The 18,518-nt window shown below is 39.4% G+C and overlaps 1 long non-coding RNA gene across 1 annotated transcript in view; it reads right to left on the minus strand.

Moving 5' to 3' along the window:
* Window positions 1–18,044: 18,044 nt before the first annotated feature.
* LOC141738894 (uncharacterized) overlaps window positions 18,045–18,518 on the minus strand; it is a 49,123-nt gene continuing 48,649 nt past the window's right edge. Inside the window, exon 4 of the long non-coding RNA XR_012585518.1 lies at window positions 18,045–18,117. This is a non-coding gene — a long non-coding RNA (uncharacterized LOC141738894). The remainder of the gene's footprint in view (window positions 18,118–18,518) is intronic.

The raw sequence follows: 18,518 nt of genomic DNA on the forward strand, positions 1-18,518 counted from the left end.
ACGTTCAGAGGACTGGAGCACCTATGAGGGCAGGCTGAGAGACTTGGGGTTGTTCCGCCTGGAGAAGAGAAGGCTCTGAGGAGACCTTATAGCAGCCTTCCAGTACCTAAAGGGGGCCTACAGGAAGGATGGAGTGGGACTCTTTATCAGGGAGTGTAGTGATAGGACACAGGGTAACGGCCTCAAGTTGAGAGAGGGTAGATTTAGATTGGATATCAGGAAAAAACTCTTTACTGTAAGGGTGGTGAGGCACTGGAACAGGTTGCCCAGGGAGGCTGTGGATGCCCCATCCCTGTAGGTGTTCAAGGCCAGGCTGGATGAGGCTTTGAGCAGCCTGGTGTAGTGGGAGGTGTCCCTGCCCATGGCAGGGGAGTTGGACCTAGATGGTCTTTAAGGTCCCTTCCAACCCAAAGCATTCTGTGATTCTGTGGCATAGTTTAGAGGTGGACTTGGCAGTGCTAGGTTAATGGTTGGACTTGATGATCTTTTAAGGTCTTTTCCAACCTAAGCAATTCTATGATTGAAGGTTGCCTCTGAGTATAACCTTCGTATGAGTCGAATATACAATGAGGCGCTCACCCGGCTAAGGAAAAAGCTGGCAGCTTTGGGAATGGGAACAGGTTCCCCCCACATCAGCAGCAATGAGGTCCTCTACAGTAATTTACAGCCAACCTTCATGTTTACAATCTGAATAAATTCAATATTGTTAACAGAGTTTGATAACTCACTGTTTATCTGTTTTGCCAGATGTTGCTGAATAGGCTAACATAGTCACAATTTCTTGTGTGAATGAATGATGCTAATACCGGACAAAACCACTGTCATCTTTCTAGGAATATGGAGTCTAGATTTTTTTGTTCTGTCTTTGATGTGAAGAAAAGCAAAGCCTCCTCAGTTTTCATACCCTTGAGCAACTTAGGTTCAACTAACTTCAGACTGTCATATGCATATCCTTTCAGATTTTTATTTTCCATTTAATTTAAACTCTCTGTATGTGGTCATTTGGTCCAAGGTTACCTTCTGCAACGCCCCTGCTAAAAGTCTAAAATAGACCTGATACAGGACCTTCCTCTTGTTCTTTCAGAGACCATTTGGTGATTAAATCTGCCAGCTGTCATCTCTCCAGCGTGTTTTTCGCCTACCACTGTTAGTGGCATTTGTTCTCCAAACTACATTTGGGAAGTGAAAGTTTCCCACAATGAAACAGTTCCCAGTTCTCTCTCTCTCTCACTAATAACAGCACTGAACTTTCCAGCCATATCCAAGTCTAGCCTAGAGAGTTTATGACAAGTTCCCAATATTTCTAGGGTCCCTTGCCAGCTCCAGGCTGAGTTCTACAGAGTAGAAGAGCATTTATTTTTTTTTTGCAGTCGTAAATGTCAGTGGCAGAAACCAATCTTTTTTTCGTTAACTACAGTTTTATTGTAGTTCTCCAGCCAGACTATGAATTTCATCCACCCTGAACTTTCCTGAGTGAACTCTTAATTCTTAATATTGATGTGAATCCATTTTCACTTTCTACTTTCCCACTATTGTTTGGTTTAAACCAGAATGTGGTGACTTAGAAATAACCTTTTTCCTCTCTGCAGGGACAACTTTTCTGATCCTGAGCTTGTTTTGTTTTGTCTTGTGTAAATTCTGCCATGTGAGTAACATCAGTGTAAAATAAATGGCTTAAGCGCAAGATAAAAGGATTTCATTGTCCTGTTCAGAACTTCAGCCAAATATTGAAGCTGCTGATCCACAAAGAGCGTAAATATATTATTTTTAAATTGGTGCCAAGCAAACGCTAGTTTTATTATTCATTGTATGTGTGTTAAGTGTCTGTTACAGACTTAATTTATGACACAGGTGCAAGATAGCCTGGAACAACGTGCTTTGCAACTAATGATTATGAAAAAGCCATGGATTTCTGTTTGTTATTGTTCTTATTAATAAATAAACAAGCCCTCAGAACAGTGGAAAGCAGAACAAAGCGGCACACGATGATTCATTGCCGGCTGGGAAACATTTAACAAGAAAAACCTGTAAAACAACAAGCAAAGCCAGAGACTAACTGCAAGGGAGGCGAAAGAATCTGCACCACCCAGGAAGAGGACTGCATGAGCCTACTAACTCTAAGGCTCGACAGCAATCTGTAGGCATTATCCTGAAGATAGGATGGATACAAGAACTCTCTGTGATACAAGATGAACCTCAGGACTTAAGTTTTTAAGACTGAATTCTTCTCTTGTCAGCGTCAGTAACAAAAATCAAATTTCAGGAAGGCAATGACAGAAAATGAGGACCTGCTCTAAGTTTCCTAATGGTTTAGGGTACGTCAGAATGCAACTATTCAGAAAGTCTTCTCCCCCCCCGCCCAGGTCATAGTTTTTTTGATCTTGGGTCCTTGTTTTGTTTTTCTGCATAAGTTCTGCCATATAAATGTCACCACCACAGTGTAAATGACCTAAATGTGAGACAGAATGCTTTTATGGACATCCATAATAATTACCCTTCTATTTTCACTTGAATTACGCTACCGCCTAGTAGTGCTTACCACAAGGGAAAATTAATTCTGGTGTTCAGCTTCCAGTTCATTTCAGAAAAGTCCTATTTATAATCTATTTTTAGTATTTTTTCTTTATTATTTGTGTTTAGTATTTTCAAATGCTTGTAAGGCATATATTCCCCTTGAGCAGGCACCGAGTCCATGTATTAAATCTGTGAAAAGCCCAGCTTGCCTTAGTAAGAATGCCTGCCACAAAACAGTGCAACGAGAGAGACCTGCAGGCTACTTGGAGCTCCTCCAGGGGAATCCATGCCTATTAGATTATTGTCAAGCTTAACTCGCATTCCAGTTTGTTAGATTACATTTTACTAAAAGCACTTTTGTGGTGTTTCTACCTTTGCTCCTAAATCCTGGGTTATTCTGTTCCATATCTTCAGTGCATTTTTCTCCTTCATGTTAGTTGTTGCCCATAAGAAAAAAAGTTGCTTAACTGTACGTTCTCCAGCTCACTAAAGAGGGAACATCACTATCCATCAGCAGGCTTTAGGGTTTCCATATTAAAGCTAACATAGCCTCTGCTTCAGATAAAGAGAAAATTGGCGTGTCTTCTGCTTTCTACTTGTAATTCTTTAGGGTGCAAGGCAGAACTAGCATTGATGCACCTCAAAGTTAGCCATATGCAACTTTCAAAGGCACCAGAATTAGATTTACACTCAAACCGGTGGGTTAAAAGTTGTACACTAAGAACTTAAAGACAACTATAGCAATTTATTTTATGAACTCATAAAGTGTGAAGTTCTGACAAACTCAGACGCTACAGAAGTATGCTGAGTACAGCTCACTGGGAATTTTCAGGTGAAACAGAGTTAACTGGAGAACTTGGAATTATCGAACCTGAAATGCCTTCTAAAAATATCTAAGTTGCCATTGATGTTTAACAAAATATAGACAGTTCCCAGAAAATGAACCTAACAGTCTTTGGGCTTTCCAAGTCTGCTTTCCCAGGGCAGACCCCGCTGTACAGAATATCGCAGGTTTTCACTTCTGTGATACCAAACTGGACCATGTTTACTAAAGAACCGTAAACCTTAATTCCTAGTCTCAAGGACTTTGAGAACTCAGCTTTAAAGTTTCAGAAACTATGTCATATGCACATTGGTAAATACTTTCATTTCAAATAACTAAACAATAAAAGGTTTCAAAAAGCTTTCAAAAAATCTACCGTTTGCTTCAGATACAGCTCAAATACCAACTCCCCAGGTTTCCCATAGAACAGAAATTCCAGCTTTGGACCCCTCTAGCTCAGGTATCTTGATAATGTATACTTTACCGATACTACCTCAATAAATGCATGCGTCCTTCTTTGTTATGCTTTTTCTCTCCAAACATTTTAAAAAATCATTTTGAGCTGTTCTTTTTCCATTAACAACCACTATAGAGTGACTGAAAAACACTTGCCGTCCTTGCTTGACCTATTGTGAAAAGACCGTTTTCTTTTCGCAAGTGCTTTCAATTAGCTGGGTGTTTGAAGGTCAAGGAAGGACGCGTTCCCTCTGCAAGCAAAGCCAGCCTGCGCACCACAGATACCACTTTCCTATTATCTTCTGGTACAAGTGGGAGGATGCATTTTTTGTCTTCTACAGGAGGCATAACCAGCTCACTGTATAAGCAGCAACTTTTTGAGGAGACCTGAAAAGTTATGTTAAACCATTGTCTATGGAGGGACATTTTTTATACGCCAAATAGAATATTTTGCTCAGATGGCTGCCAATTAAGGCCTTATAGTATGTAAGTAATCTTTTTTCCTCTACACGTACAGTCAACACGCTGCCAAAATAGACTTTTTCACATGATTCACAAAAACTATTTTCAGATAGATTTCAATTACTTGGGCGTTATTAACAATTTCATGGTTTTTTTTCTTCGATAGTTCCTTGCCTTTCACAATGTGCTGTAGGGACAGGAACATAAATTTCCAACCTGCAGGTAGTTTTCTGCTTGTCTACTTATACAGTACTTTTGTCATCAGGTGCAGTTCCCTGAGAAGCCTGAACTGTCACAGCAGAGTATTTGATTAGCTAAGGAAAGAATCAGATTCCACACTGGGCAGACCCATAACAACAACAATAAAAAACCTCACCTCTCTCACCTTTGTCCCTGAGCTCTCTAAGGAAGCATTAGGCATCAAATGGAGAGAGCAGTCACTGGAATAGCTAATAATTGTCATTATAACTGGAAACTAAAATTTCCTGAGGTACTCTCCACTTCAGGTAAAATCACCGAGTTACAGCTTCCAGCAAGAGAGACAGGACTTCTAAGGCTCCAGTGCTGTACCAAACATATAGCTGTGCTGTTAAGACAAGTTTCTTGCTGTTTCAACAGCTCCTTTCCGTTCATTTTAAAATCAAGTGTTAAAAGCCTGAAAGCAAAACACTGCACATCTACACAAAAGATAATTATTTTCAAACTTCCAGTTCAGCAAAAATTTCAAAGCTAATTCATTCTTGCTCAAAATGAGATAGTCCCTACCCCCACCCCAGGATTTACGTTATCAGTGAACTTAAAATGCATTTATTTGTTTTTGCCTTCTATGTACTTCTGCAGATGATGATAGCTAAAATTTAAACTACAAATAATTTGAGAATAGACTAAAATTTGATTCTGGAAAGTTGAGCCAACTTAAGGAGGAAAAAAAAAAAAAAAAGAAAATTCAAAGCAAAATCAAAACAGGCTGCCCAGCTGGAGCTGAAATCCTTTCTTACTTCTTGTTCTCTTACTTATTTTCTGTCTACTCCATTTCACGCCGCACTCCATTTCACAAGTGGTCCCAAATTAAGTTTCCTTAGGGCCATTAACAACTGGATCAACTTCCATCAAATTATCTCAACTCAGACTCGATGGCTCCTTTCCCCACACAGCGGGTTTTGTCACTGGGATCTGGATATGCCTGTGTCCAGGATGTAAAGGACTTTAAACCCTGGGTGGTCTTTGGCTACCATTTTCATTTGCTTCCTAGCCAAAAGGTTTCTAGTCAATTGTGATAATCCTCCAAAAGAAGAGCGACAGGAGTAGGTAGCAGGCACGGCGATAAGCCTCTGGGGAGGGAGACACTTCTATTACAAGAGGAGAGGAGCAAGGAAAACCAGGAGAGAAGCAATAAAGCAAAAATTCATGGGGGAGATTTGTGTATGTAAAAAATAAGTGCGGCAGAGCTGGTAATTGCAGAGAATGGCAAGACGCAGGCAGAAGCCCTGAAACAGGAACGGCTGCAACAAAATATTCTGCCGGGGAATAACGAAAGGTTTTGACAGTTAAAAAGTCTCCAGGATTTTTGACAGGACCTGACAGCAAGGCACAAATGAACTGTGTATGCATTGTCTGTGACAATCCATACCTCCAGAAGCTTCCTTCTTAATAGAGAGGGTACATAAATTGCCGAAGAAGCAGCAGCACAGGCAGGAAAAGCAACTTGCAGGTAACAGATATCCAGCAGACCGGTGATGAAACCAAACACAGGCATGAGATCTCCTGAGCCTCGGGCCAGCTCCCCTCCAACAGCCCACGCTGACTCTCCAAATTTGCTAAGCAATAAAACAAGCTGGGTTGCTCTCACCCCACCTTGGTACCCGTGTACATCCTGTGTTTTGTTGAGCAACTGGCTGTCCACCAACACCCACAGCCTCGTCCCCTGCTAGTTTGCACTATTCAAGCCATTCAAACGCGCAAGAATCACACGATCCATCTGAAAAGCGCACCAGCCCCCAGCTCTGAGTTGCAGGTGACACTCAAGGTCGAAGCTGTGACCTTGTTATCTTACTCAATTACAGTAAGGAAAGGATGCAACATCTTTCTACTGCTCTTCGGGCAATTTGCACGTTTCCTGAAGGCAATTTTGGCTGCTAGTAACACCCAATCCCTGCCATGGAGCAAGCAGCAAAGCGTAATAAAAAAAAAAGGCAAAAGCAGACAAACAACAAAAGCATGGGCCTAGAAAGACAATAATGTTTTGAGTGTCTCTATCAATATATGGATAACAGGAAAATAGGAAAATAGTTAGAGCTACACAGTGATAAGAAACCTTGAGATAAAACAAGGGTATTTAACAAGGTCCAATACATCTAGGCATTGGGATTGTTTTCTTTAATACTACCTAATTTGTAAGATGACAGTATCCTCTTTCATAGGGTGCATGATTTTGATGAAGAGGGGTAGGAAAAACATACACGGAAACTCACATGAGGACTAGCTGCAGTGCAAAAACTGCTGACATCACATTTGCAGTGTAACCTCACACTTATTTTTCTTTTGTAAATGAAGACTGAATTCACTAAAGTTACAAAGCCATCACTGAAGACTCTTTTTCAGCCTGACACAAACAGCTTGCACTGTGTTACATTCAGGTGGCACCTAACAGCCTCTCTTCGACACAACAGAAGAAAACTTGCACACATTTCACAGGTCAGAAGAGAATTTACGCTTCCTGACACAAGTTTCTAGTCTTGGCTCCTCTCTTGGCTGCTGTTAGCATTCTGCCCTCCTCGCGACCTCCAGTCCACCATTCCTTAGAGGCCATCACGCACTGCATTCACTGCAGTCATCTGCAGTCTAAACCACATCTGTGTGATCTTTATTTACGCAACTGAAAACTCATTTTCCCAAGAAGCCCTTGCTTCTTTTGTGGTAGAGGGATGATGCTGAGGTTCAAGGAAGTTGTACATTTGTCGTGTCCCTTGAGAGGCTTATGAACTTCCAACGAAAGAACAAAAACAACCACCATGTTTTCTCTATGACCTTTCCTCCCTTTAGTACTCTCCCTGTTGCCACTCCCTCACTATAGTTTTACCATATTTTATGTTTCCTTATATATCTATCCTTACACATTTTTCACATCCAAACACTGTCCAATATTTTTTGAATACTAGACGCTACCAAGAGGAATAATTCTCGCTCACTCATGCATCCCTAGCAAATGACTTGTAATAGCAGTTTGTAATAACGCTGTGTACTGAAGCATTTCTGAGTGCTTTTCAAAAGGACCTTGTCTAGTTTACCCCCTTTTTTCATCTCTGACTTTCGTAGGAAATCCTGGATAAGAAGGTTCTCATTTAAGTGTCTGCCACTTATTGTAAGCTTCCTGAAGAACGAAGCAATTACTGCATATGCCTCTAACAATTTTGCTTACCTTTAGGCTGCTCCTGAAGTTCTACTTCCAGTTATCAAGAGAATCACCACATAAAATCACTATGTGAACCATAAATGCACAGTAGACGGAGCATCATGGCATAATGAAAAGCATCCAGAAAATATCTCCAAGTTAGTTAGTGTCTGAATTAAATACGCCCTGAAACAGAGTCGTGATGTTCTCTTCCCGTTTTGCTGCCTTGTGTAATTATTCGGAGAAACTCAGATACTGAGAAATTAGAACCAGGTAAGAAACCTGAGCCTGCACACATAAAGAAATTTGTGTATGGTGACAGCTGAGAAATAGAAATCAGGTAGTTGAATCCAGTACCTATCGACAGTATACAATGAACAGGAAAATTTCTTGCAATAGGCTAAGGATGCAGTGGAAACAATATCTTTAGTAAACTACTGAATGGAGTTTAAAAGAATGGGCTCTATACTTCATATTTGGAGCCTCTCCAGCTCTCTGAGGCTGAAGCTTGTCTCCTGCTGACTATGCAAAATGTCGTCGTGCTTCCAGAGAAGCAGGGGCAGGTTTGGATGCAGGCCGCTAAGTGGTATGCATAGTTTGGTACCCTTTGAAAGGACGGAGATCTTCATTTGTTCTGAAAGGTAAATACATTCTGCCTTCATAATAAGCTGAGCCCTGCCCTAGTGGGGCTGACTGCAACAGGCTTGCACAGAGAGCCGTATTAAGAGATCAGCAATCCATACTGCTGAGCCACCTCAAATAGCCAGACCCCTGGAAGTCTGAAAAGCTGCCCAAAAGGCTTGTTTCCCTGTACTGAGACCAGTCATTATGACTACATTCTTCTATAAGTGTGCCATGTGCAATGCTGTATTCAAAATAAAGCTTACGATACTAGGCATGGAAGTGGATCAAATCATTTGTTGCTTTTTGAAATCTTTCCACAACTCACTACTGTTCTCCCCCTCAGCTGGCCCATCCTTTATATGGAGTAATGATATGAAGATGTTTTTGTTAGATTTTGGTTTTGTTAGAATTTCAGGGTCACTTTTCCTTCCATGTGAAATAGTCTTTTTATCAGGTCTGTTCTCTTTTTATAACCTTCTACGTTTCACACTGCCTTTTTTTCCACCTTCACATCTTTTTCCTAGAAATCTATCCATCCACAGGCACTTGCACTCTATACGCCAAATTATTGCCATCATCATGTTACACAAATGACTGTTACGAGAGAAAAACCATGATGACATCCATATCCCCTTAGCACCCTTATTATCTCTATTACACTCTATACAGTACTCTATAACTGCAAGGGCATGATTTAACATGCAAGCCCTGCCCCAAGACCCCAGTGGGCAATGTCATTTACTACAACACACATGCAGTTGTAGGTGATCTCTGTCCTGAAGAAACAGACAAGCAGACGGAAGGAGGACAAGGCAGGAAAGGTAAAACACAGGCCCCAGCCTGCACCGCTTCTGTTTCCACTCAACTATTTCTCCTTCTGCTAAGTCAAGTCTTAGATCATTGAACTCGTTTAATCATTTTGTTCAGCATCTAGGCAAGGTTATCTAATTCTTAAAGGACTGTTTGTTGATGAACTGTTTTTATACCTGCATGCCATCCCAAGCATTTGAAAGAAACATATGTTTCATCTGAGGCAAAGACAACTATCATTGTAAGAAGACTCCAATACTATGGCTTTTGCATGATAATCTGCTTTACTGGACATAATCGTGGTTCTCTCTTCATAACACACAACTACCTTTTTCTTAATGACCTTTGTATTACAAATATTTCTTTTTGAGCTGTGTTAGCGTAATCATCTGAGTTACGGTACTTGAGCACATTATACTTGCTTAAAGCTTCTAATGACTGACTGTCAGAGTAGTTAGGCAAAATTCTTCTGTGAACTTGCAGACTACGCATGACAGATATTCAGATCTGAGTAATTCACAGGGAATAAAAGCTTGCATTTAATGCAAGAATTACTTGCATTAACATTTTACACACTGCATTTAAGCCTAACCTAAGAAAGCTATCTTGAAAGGGATTAAATACTCTGAGTGGAATACCTTGTCTCTTGCTATGCTTGACAGACTTTACTGTAAAGGGATTACTGGCTGTATTAAGAGAGACGTGTTTGTTTATTTACCTTCCGTATTTTGTATTTGAGTATTTCTAGTAATTTACTGTTGTAAAAAGCATAGCTCACCTCCTGTCAATGAAAGCAGTCAGCAGATGAAACGTGATGGGAAACTTGCAAATAGGGTAGATTGAAAAGCACATATTCTTGAAATCCATGGTAGTCTTATGGTGTTCAGGTTATTTTTAATTACAGCAGTATTGTCAAGTGGTGCCATATGGCAGTTGTATGTAATACATCGCCCCACTACGTTGTGACCTTATGATAAGAAACAAAAAATGCTGCCAATTTTGGCACTCCCTATAGAGATGGCCTGTCTTCTTCATCTGTGATCAGCACCAGGGCTGTCAAAGAGGCTGCACTATGGTCCTTCGCTCCCATCTCCCTTCAAGTAACTCATCTTTTCCAAAGGGTAAGCAATAAAGTTAAAAGTCCTTCTCCTTCCTTATTTTACCATGGACCTAGTTATTTGCTTGCTGACCAGGGCTCACTAAAAATCAATCTCAAGAGCAGGTGTTTTGCTTTGATGAAAGAAGCTGAAGCCTTCAGTCAAAGTTCTTGGTGAGACAAAAGACTGATCTTCTCCTGACATTCTTCAGTTGCCATTACAGACAGGGGAAAAGTCAGTCTCACTCCATGATATTTCTGCTTTCTGTGCACCTCGTTAAGCCACAAGCAAATGAGCAGGTTTTGCGCTAGCCTGGCCTCATGGCACCGGCCTCGTCATTCAGACTAGCAGTAAATGCTAGTCTGCATTAGGAGAACACATTAAGCAGAGAATGCGTTTAACTCAGCCCAAGAAAGAGACAAACAACCTGAAAAGGCTGCTACCAACCGGTGGGCAGCTAATTACTTATCATTACTGGTTACCTGTAGTTCACTCACAGGAGTCTCCCTAAACTCCCAGAAACAGAGTCAGTGTGAGAATCTAAGCGATATGAACAGCTTGTTCAACCTTGACTACTTTTACTTAACGTTATAATAACCACGGTAATGTGAAATCTGGTATTTTAGAATTTTTTTAAAAGTTTGCAAAAAAGAGGTCTCAGCCAAATATTTAGCGCTATTTCCTACTACCTTCTCAAAAAAATAACCCACTTCACACATATTAGGGATATTTGAAAACCAAATATGGAGAAGAATTGAAGAGAATTAAGAAGTTAACCAGAAGGCAAGGCAAGACAAAAAATCCTGCACAATGTCAATCCCACACAACGAGCTACTGCATAACATTGTTCCAATACATGCATCATGACCCAAAACTTTTAATTTGCAGGCAGATCATTAGACAAAGCATATAAATCATGCCTGTGTTTAATTTTATTATATACTGTTAGAAATTACTTTATCCAAAATTGAATTTGATACATTTTCAGTACCTGTATTTTATCAGCATAAGTCATACTTCCCAACACTAGTGTGGCCAAAGGTGTTTCATTACTGTAAACAGTAATGTAAAAATACCTTATTTAAAAAAAATTCACTGAGAACAAACACTTTATTTAAGAAATTTAAGAAGAAACGCAGTATCTCATTCAGTTGGCTTGAGGCAAACCAGATAAAAGGTATAAATCTGAATTACATGACTGTTCCTTCACTCACTCACAGAAAAATGTCAGATTGCAGATTTAGATTTTTTAAAAAATTGACAAAGACATGGTGTTATCAGAAAGGACAAGGCATGAGCCTAAAGCAGTTCCAAACAAACAGACAAAAACGCAATGAAATAACTGGGGACTTGAATGCTACCTTGCCACTCAGTTCTACCATGCCAAGAAACAAGACACAAAAACCAGAAAACAGATAACACCCTTCCTGCACTATTTGTTATTATTAAGGTCTATTAATACTCAGTAATTAGGGACATGCAGACCTTCGAAGGCTTGCATGCTGCCTTTTTCAGCTTTGCATATGTACTAAACGTCCCTCCTTTTGCCTCCGTGACACTCCTCTGTACCGCTGATGTTAGCATCAGCTTCCTCATCTCTTCCTCCTTCCCTCCATTCCATCAGGATGATCAGCAACAACCTGTCCTTGGCATCCTTAGTCCTTCACTGTTAAGCAGAATGGCTGTTTGTTTTTTAAGAGTCACAAGCTCAGTTTCTTTTCCACAAGCTTTCACATTTTAAATGCTCAAGACAATTTAATAAGCATGAGTCATAACCTGATAAGTTTTCTCCCACTGAACAGAGCACAAATGGCATGCCAAAACAAAGCAATGTTTCTTCAGCTTCATACCAATATGCTTTAGTCCTCAGATATAAAAGCAGCTCTGACCACCAGTTATTTGGCCTTGAAGAAAAGCCACAAGAATGGTGAATGAGGTCCATGTATTATTCAAGGTGCTCCGAGCCAGACTTCTGGTGAACAGACCTTGGTCTCATTTAACACAAGCCACAAGATAATGAACAGTTAGTAATCATCCAGCAGGTGTTCTGCAAGTGTACAGCACATAAAGTGGTAAGAAATTTCTATAGAAAGTTACTCTTCTACGAGCCATGCCTTTTTTTAGCATGTTTCTTTTATAGGGGTGGAGGGTTAAGTTCCTCACAAATACTACATTGCTTTTTAAAATCCTATAATAAGTACTTTCTACAGATTATATATTATATACGTATCAGCAGTTTCCTTCTTGCACTGAGAAGTGATGTACGACTGTGCAAGAGGAGCCGCAACAGCATGTGCTTGGCTCTAGGGTTTTGATTTATTACATTAAGTTGAGAGAAAACAAAGGTTTCCTCAAAGTACTTTAGCACATATGTTCATAGAGTTATTTTTAGACTTGCATAGATTTCATCTAAGAAAACAGGTTGGCGTATGCTGTGCTGTGTGTGCACCATAGACTACGGACCTGAACATATCTGAAGAGTCAATAAACTGTGTGATTTCATTTAAAAGGTGAGTTAAATAGAAATGATACAACAGGGAAAGATTCATAATTACTGCTGTATTTCCAGACATCTGCCAACAACTGTTCCATATTCTGACAAACAACAAGACGGCATTGATGCTGTTACTGTTAATTAAACTTAAATTGATGTCTGCTATGTTTGGGAAAGATGATTTTTACTTTTAGCATCAATTGTTTGTGCTTTTGAAATCAAAATATTCCAATTTAATTTTATTTTTTCTTTAATTGTAGACTGGCAATATTTAGTAAACATTCATTTTTCCTCTACTAAAGAATTTGGTCATGGAAGAGAATGACAGATTAAATAGCATTTCTACTAACAAATATACTCAAGGGTTGAAAAAAATGGGAATATTATTGCAAAGAGGTTCAGTTCAACGCATTTGGTAAAAAATTCCAGCACTTTCCTGTTTTCAGTCATTGCACTATTAAAAATTTGGGTCAGCGATGCCAAATTTTTCAAACCTTTGTTTTTGCTTCAAGTCAAAAACGTATTTATTCACTTAGGATAATCTCATGAGAGAGGCTTTGTGGTTTTCCAGAACAAGGTTGGGAATCCATGTTTCTATGGCTTTCTCAGATTGGAGGGCTTTGTATCATAATTAACTAAAACTTTTATTCTTTAAAACAGAGGCAATGCACCTAACAGAAAAACAGATTCAAACAGGTACAATTAAGAGCATCTGGGAAGAAAAAAAACAAACCACTATAATTAACACATGATCAACAGAAGCTTGCCTAGCACTTGTGTTCTCATTAAAGTTCCCTTTGTACTGGATTTGTTCTAGCGCAGTGTTTCCCCTGCAATTTTTCCAGCAAAGAAACTAAAACCAGAAGGATAGTCTCTGCTGCTTGCACAACAATTCAAGCTCAAAACCACGAAACAATATACCGGGACAAACAGAGACTGAGATGCCTTAAGAAGAACAAAGATTATGCCATGATGCACATTCATGAGAGCTCACAGACAACCTAAATTCTTGCTTTTTCCAATTTTGATTGCTTGATTTTGTAAACTTGAATTGCATGTCACTATAATATACTGAAATGAAGATTTGTTCTAAAATGCCATCATAAAAAATGACTTCTTTTTACCTATGACTGTACTTTTCAAGAGAGTTGCGAGCTGCCCTTACATACCTGCACTTTTGCTTGGAAACACTGGCTGTTCCAGCTCTAGCTAAGGTACAGGGAGTTTAAAGTTTAAAGCCCTAGTTCTGTAAAGTCAGTTGCCTGAAAACACAGCTGTGTGGCTTGCCTTACTCTAGTATTAACAAATACCCCAGTGCCCCAGCGTTACCAAAGATATGAGTCTGACGTTTAGCCAGTTAACCTTGGAAAAGACAAACCAACTTTGCTGTGGGCTCCACAGGGAAGCGTACATGCTCTGGGCGCTGTGCTTCTTGCAGGGGATCTCAACCTGCCTCCAAGGAAACTGGATCGTCATCCATGAAACACTTCCAAATACTACTAATGATGCCAGTGCCGATCCTCAGCTCCAACACCTGCTTCCAGGCTAAGCAACAAATTGGCTGGGGCAAGTGAGGTGACTCTACTGTTCTGTTTCTAGCTCTTCTAACATCAGCTTGGCGAGATCTGTTTTGCGTCTTATAGTACAGCACAGATGCCCACAGGGACTTTGATACTGCAAAACTTGTTGAGGATAACATCTAGTCAGACTAAAGTTTTAATGACCATTTTAAAGATTTATGTATCTCAAGTGTAAACAAATTAAGAATTTCTTGAATAAATCAACATTTAAGATGACAACCGTCATCATCTGTGATTCCAAAATTTCACTTTTCTGACATTTAATGAACTATATTTTTCTGAATGTGCTTCTTGCTCATGGTACTTCTAGGCAGTGTTTTCAGATGTCTTACTCCATTCTAATTATTAGCGCAAAATTACTATCATTTGTGAGATGGGATATTTTAAAGTATCCTTTAATAAATATTAGAAGCTTAGAAGTGTCATGGGCGTAGTATTACTCACTTACTAGGAAAACAAACAACTTCCCATTCTCTCTCATTCGTATTTCCAAGGAAAAGATGGCACTAGGGAAACTGGTTAGAGACCCATCACAAAGGCTCCTCTGGGATACATTTTATTGCAATTCAGTGTGCTTCCTTTCAGCCCATTACTATCCTCTCTGGGTTTTAAGCCGAAAATAAACTTGAAAGGAGTTCAAAGTCTGAATCTCATTTAGAAGCTTGTTGGATCTCCAAAAGACTAGCAGATGTGCCTGTCTCTTAACTTCTCTCATCCTCCTACCTCTGGTGAAGAATTTTATCAGGTTAGTAATTGCAATGAAATATCAATCATTACATAAACATGAAAGCATTTTACAGGGCTTTAAAAATCTGTACTTTCTGTGCCCTTCTGCCAAACAGTAGCAGATGTTGAGCCAGCTTTCAAACAGAGCAGTGACACTGATATCAATGTTTGTTTATATGTATCAGTCCCTGAACACAAATGATGTCAGACTGATCTGGTCACGATTTTTTTGACAAAACATATTTGGGTTGAGTTCTTTTTATTTTGGGGGCAGATGGTGGAGAAATGTTAAAAATATTAATTCACCAAAACCAAAACTATTGCCAGAAAGTATCCATTTTAACGCACTGGGAGATATTTTTGACAGTCAACATAATAATGCTAGACACAATGAGACATTTCATCATTCTCAAAACAATTTCCTACTCAGAAATACTGTTTGTATGTCTTGGTGCACTATGTTGACTCCACTTGTGATACGTTTTCCCTCAGTTTTGCCAAATTACTTCATATTTTTGTCACAATCAAATACTATTCTAACAATATATGAGTATTAGAATGGAAGTTAAGATCAATAAGAATAATCAAAGGAAGTTTAGAAACTCAGAGTTCAAACCAAGGCCTTCACTATACTAAAAAACTAAGCACATTGATCACAAATGCACTAAGGAAAGACATTACAAACTACTAATATCAACCCTTTAAAGTAATTTTAAGCACTTGCTTAAAATTGGTTTAGGTTACACTTGTAAGTCAAATATTTGAACTAAACAGATAGGACTTAGACACTACAATAAAAATTAGCTGCTGCATATCAGATACACCATACCAGTTATCCATGTGCTTGTTCTTCCCCACCTATATCCTATCCTTCGATGCAAAGAAAAAAAAAAAAAAGAAAAAAAGGTAAGTGGCTTCAGATGACCTTGCATGTACCAAAAGATAGTTGTCCATATTTACATTTTTTCTGTGGAACCATCAACAGGTATTTTGCTCCAGTATCACAGCCCTTAGATTTCCCTTGAGTTTTAGTTACGCTTAGACACTCTTTCAGAGCATTTCATTTCCCTATGTATCAGCCACAAAAACTGGCCATCATACGTCAAAAGGGTTGGGAGCTGCATGCTGCAGGGTTACGTCCATGCCCCACGAGCTGCTTCATCCTGATCGAATGGTTTTCTGCTTCCTTTCTTCAGCCTTGCAACTAAATACCATCTGTCCCTTAATTGTCAATCTGGTTGTCTCTCAAACCACAGTGCAGTGAAAATCCTGACAATGACTTATTTTCAAATTATATGTAACACACAAATTGTTTTTTTTAAAATCTGAAAGTTTTCAGCTACAATTTGACAACTTGTTTTCCCGTATGTTTGGTTACCCAAAGACACAGTCAGTCTGCTCCGTTTGAGAGAGTAGCACCTAGTGACAATGTGTGAGTACTTCACAGCACCTCTAGTACACTCGATGGGAGAGCATGGAAGAATTTACCATACCTTAGTGTCCTCCTCAATGCTCTGGCATTCTTCCATTGAGCCAACCAAGCTGTATCCACAGCTGGACCAATGTTATTGCAACACTCCGAGCATAACTTGTTTTAGCACCTAATCATGGAGCTTGCTTATTACAGCGTGGGACAAAATGATTCCCTCAAGACCAGGAATTTTTTCAGGGTACCTGTGACATTCAGTTGACCACCTTCATTGGGTCCTTATATCTTTTTTGCTGCTTAGCACTCCGAAGCACTCTTCCCTCTGTGATCTCCAACACAAACCAGCTCATCCTTGTAGTACAGCTAGGCAGGCAGAACGCCTGGTCTTAGTAGGTCTTAGTAGAGGTCTTAGTAGGTCTTAGTAGAGGTCTTAGTAGACCCCATACTTGTCAGTCACATGGAGGTGGCCTTCAAGCCTTCTGGTTTGGCCAAGTATCACTACCCTTACCAGCAGTTTTGCCAGCGTAGCAACTTTGTGGCAAAATCAATTGCTAGGGATGACAATACATCAGTGCTGGAAGCCGTCTGTCATAACAGTGAGAACTTAGCTGCAACTAGCTGTTTATTGGGGACAAAAGGACATACTGGGGTCAACGTTTCTGTTAGATCTCTACCACACTACTTGGAGAAGGAATATGGAATACCGATATATTTATTATTGCGATAATCTGTTGTGAAGCAAAGTTTTACTCTCCATGGAAGACCAAAGGATAGAGTTGATCACTGTCAAAATAAAAATGCTATTTTTTTACTTATACTACCTTAGGAAAGCTTTCACAAGCAAACTACAAAGCATGCTACAAAACAGACAGATTCACTCTATGCTGGGCTCTGTTAATTGAATGTTGTTAGTTATCTGAGACTGGCCTAGATGTTATAGGACGTCCTTGAAATAATCAGTCCATTCAGATCTACAATGGAGGTAAAGAGGGTTGCTGAAAGGCAAGATTCCTGCTCCAGAAATTCACTGCACGGATTTTCTTTCTAGCCTCCTGTTAGAAACTGCGATGTAAGCTTTCCATGATTTTCATTCTTATGGATAAAGAATCCTTTGCACTATACAGTAATTTAAAATTATTCCTACTTGCACCGTTCTTAGAATAATTTCCTCCACAGTAATTATAAGTTACATAATTATCTTATATTCCTCTTTATGTTCATTACACAGCTTCTGAGATTTGCATTACAAATTAGAAGAACTCTCCTAAAGCAGCCAAACTTGTCTTGCATGTTTTGTCTTGCTTGTCTTGCACTCTCCAACTCAAATTTTTATTGTAGGTGTATGTATCTCAGGCAGATTAGGTTTGGAATTTTATTTTGACTGGCTACAGAAACAGAGTTTTCAGAGGCTGTCATAACCATGAGTCTTGCTATGCTATTAAGTCCTTTCTTACTTACATTTTTTCTTTCTGTAGTACTATGCCAATAATGATTCTGTTCATCTGGATAAAACGGGATCATAAAATTGCAGCTACGTCCGATGCAAATCTTCAAAACTTGCTCACAGCAAATTTTTTTCTTATGATAGTCCATTCCTTGGGTGATGCAGTGACCAGACATTCCTCAGATAACCCAGACCTGGATCTTCTCCTCCATGCTCCTTCAGATTGTGTAAAAAATGCTTTGCAAGTGTGTGCACGATTTTTCAGTCCTGTAGATGTATTTAGAGGCAATTTTGAGAAACCTAGTCAGTGATAAAAATTAATATGATGCAATGAAGAGTCTTTGAATATCCCTCTTGGAGACCCTGAAGTGACGCTGCCAGGTGCTATCAATTTCCATTCTTTTATTTCCAATTTTTTTTTTTAATTCCTTTCCTAAAGAAAGACAGTCTAACTATAGGTATGTTCAGGTTTCAAGCCTGGTACGAGGGAGATGTAGCTCCCTCATTTCACTGACAAATGATAGCAAAGCTGGGTAAGGCAAGCGTCACTTAATGACATTTTTTGCTTTCTCTGCAGCATAATTTTGAAGAACATATTCAATCAATTCTCTAGTTTCAGAAAGCATCCTAACATCATACAGAAAGAATCCTTACGATTTTGCTGAAAA

This window comes from Larus michahellis, chromosome 2 (genome assembly GCF_964199755.1).
Source record: "Larus michahellis chromosome 2, bLarMic1.1, whole genome shotgun sequence".
Classification (NCBI taxonomy): domain Eukaryota; kingdom Metazoa; phylum Chordata; class Aves; order Charadriiformes; family Laridae; genus Larus; species Larus michahellis.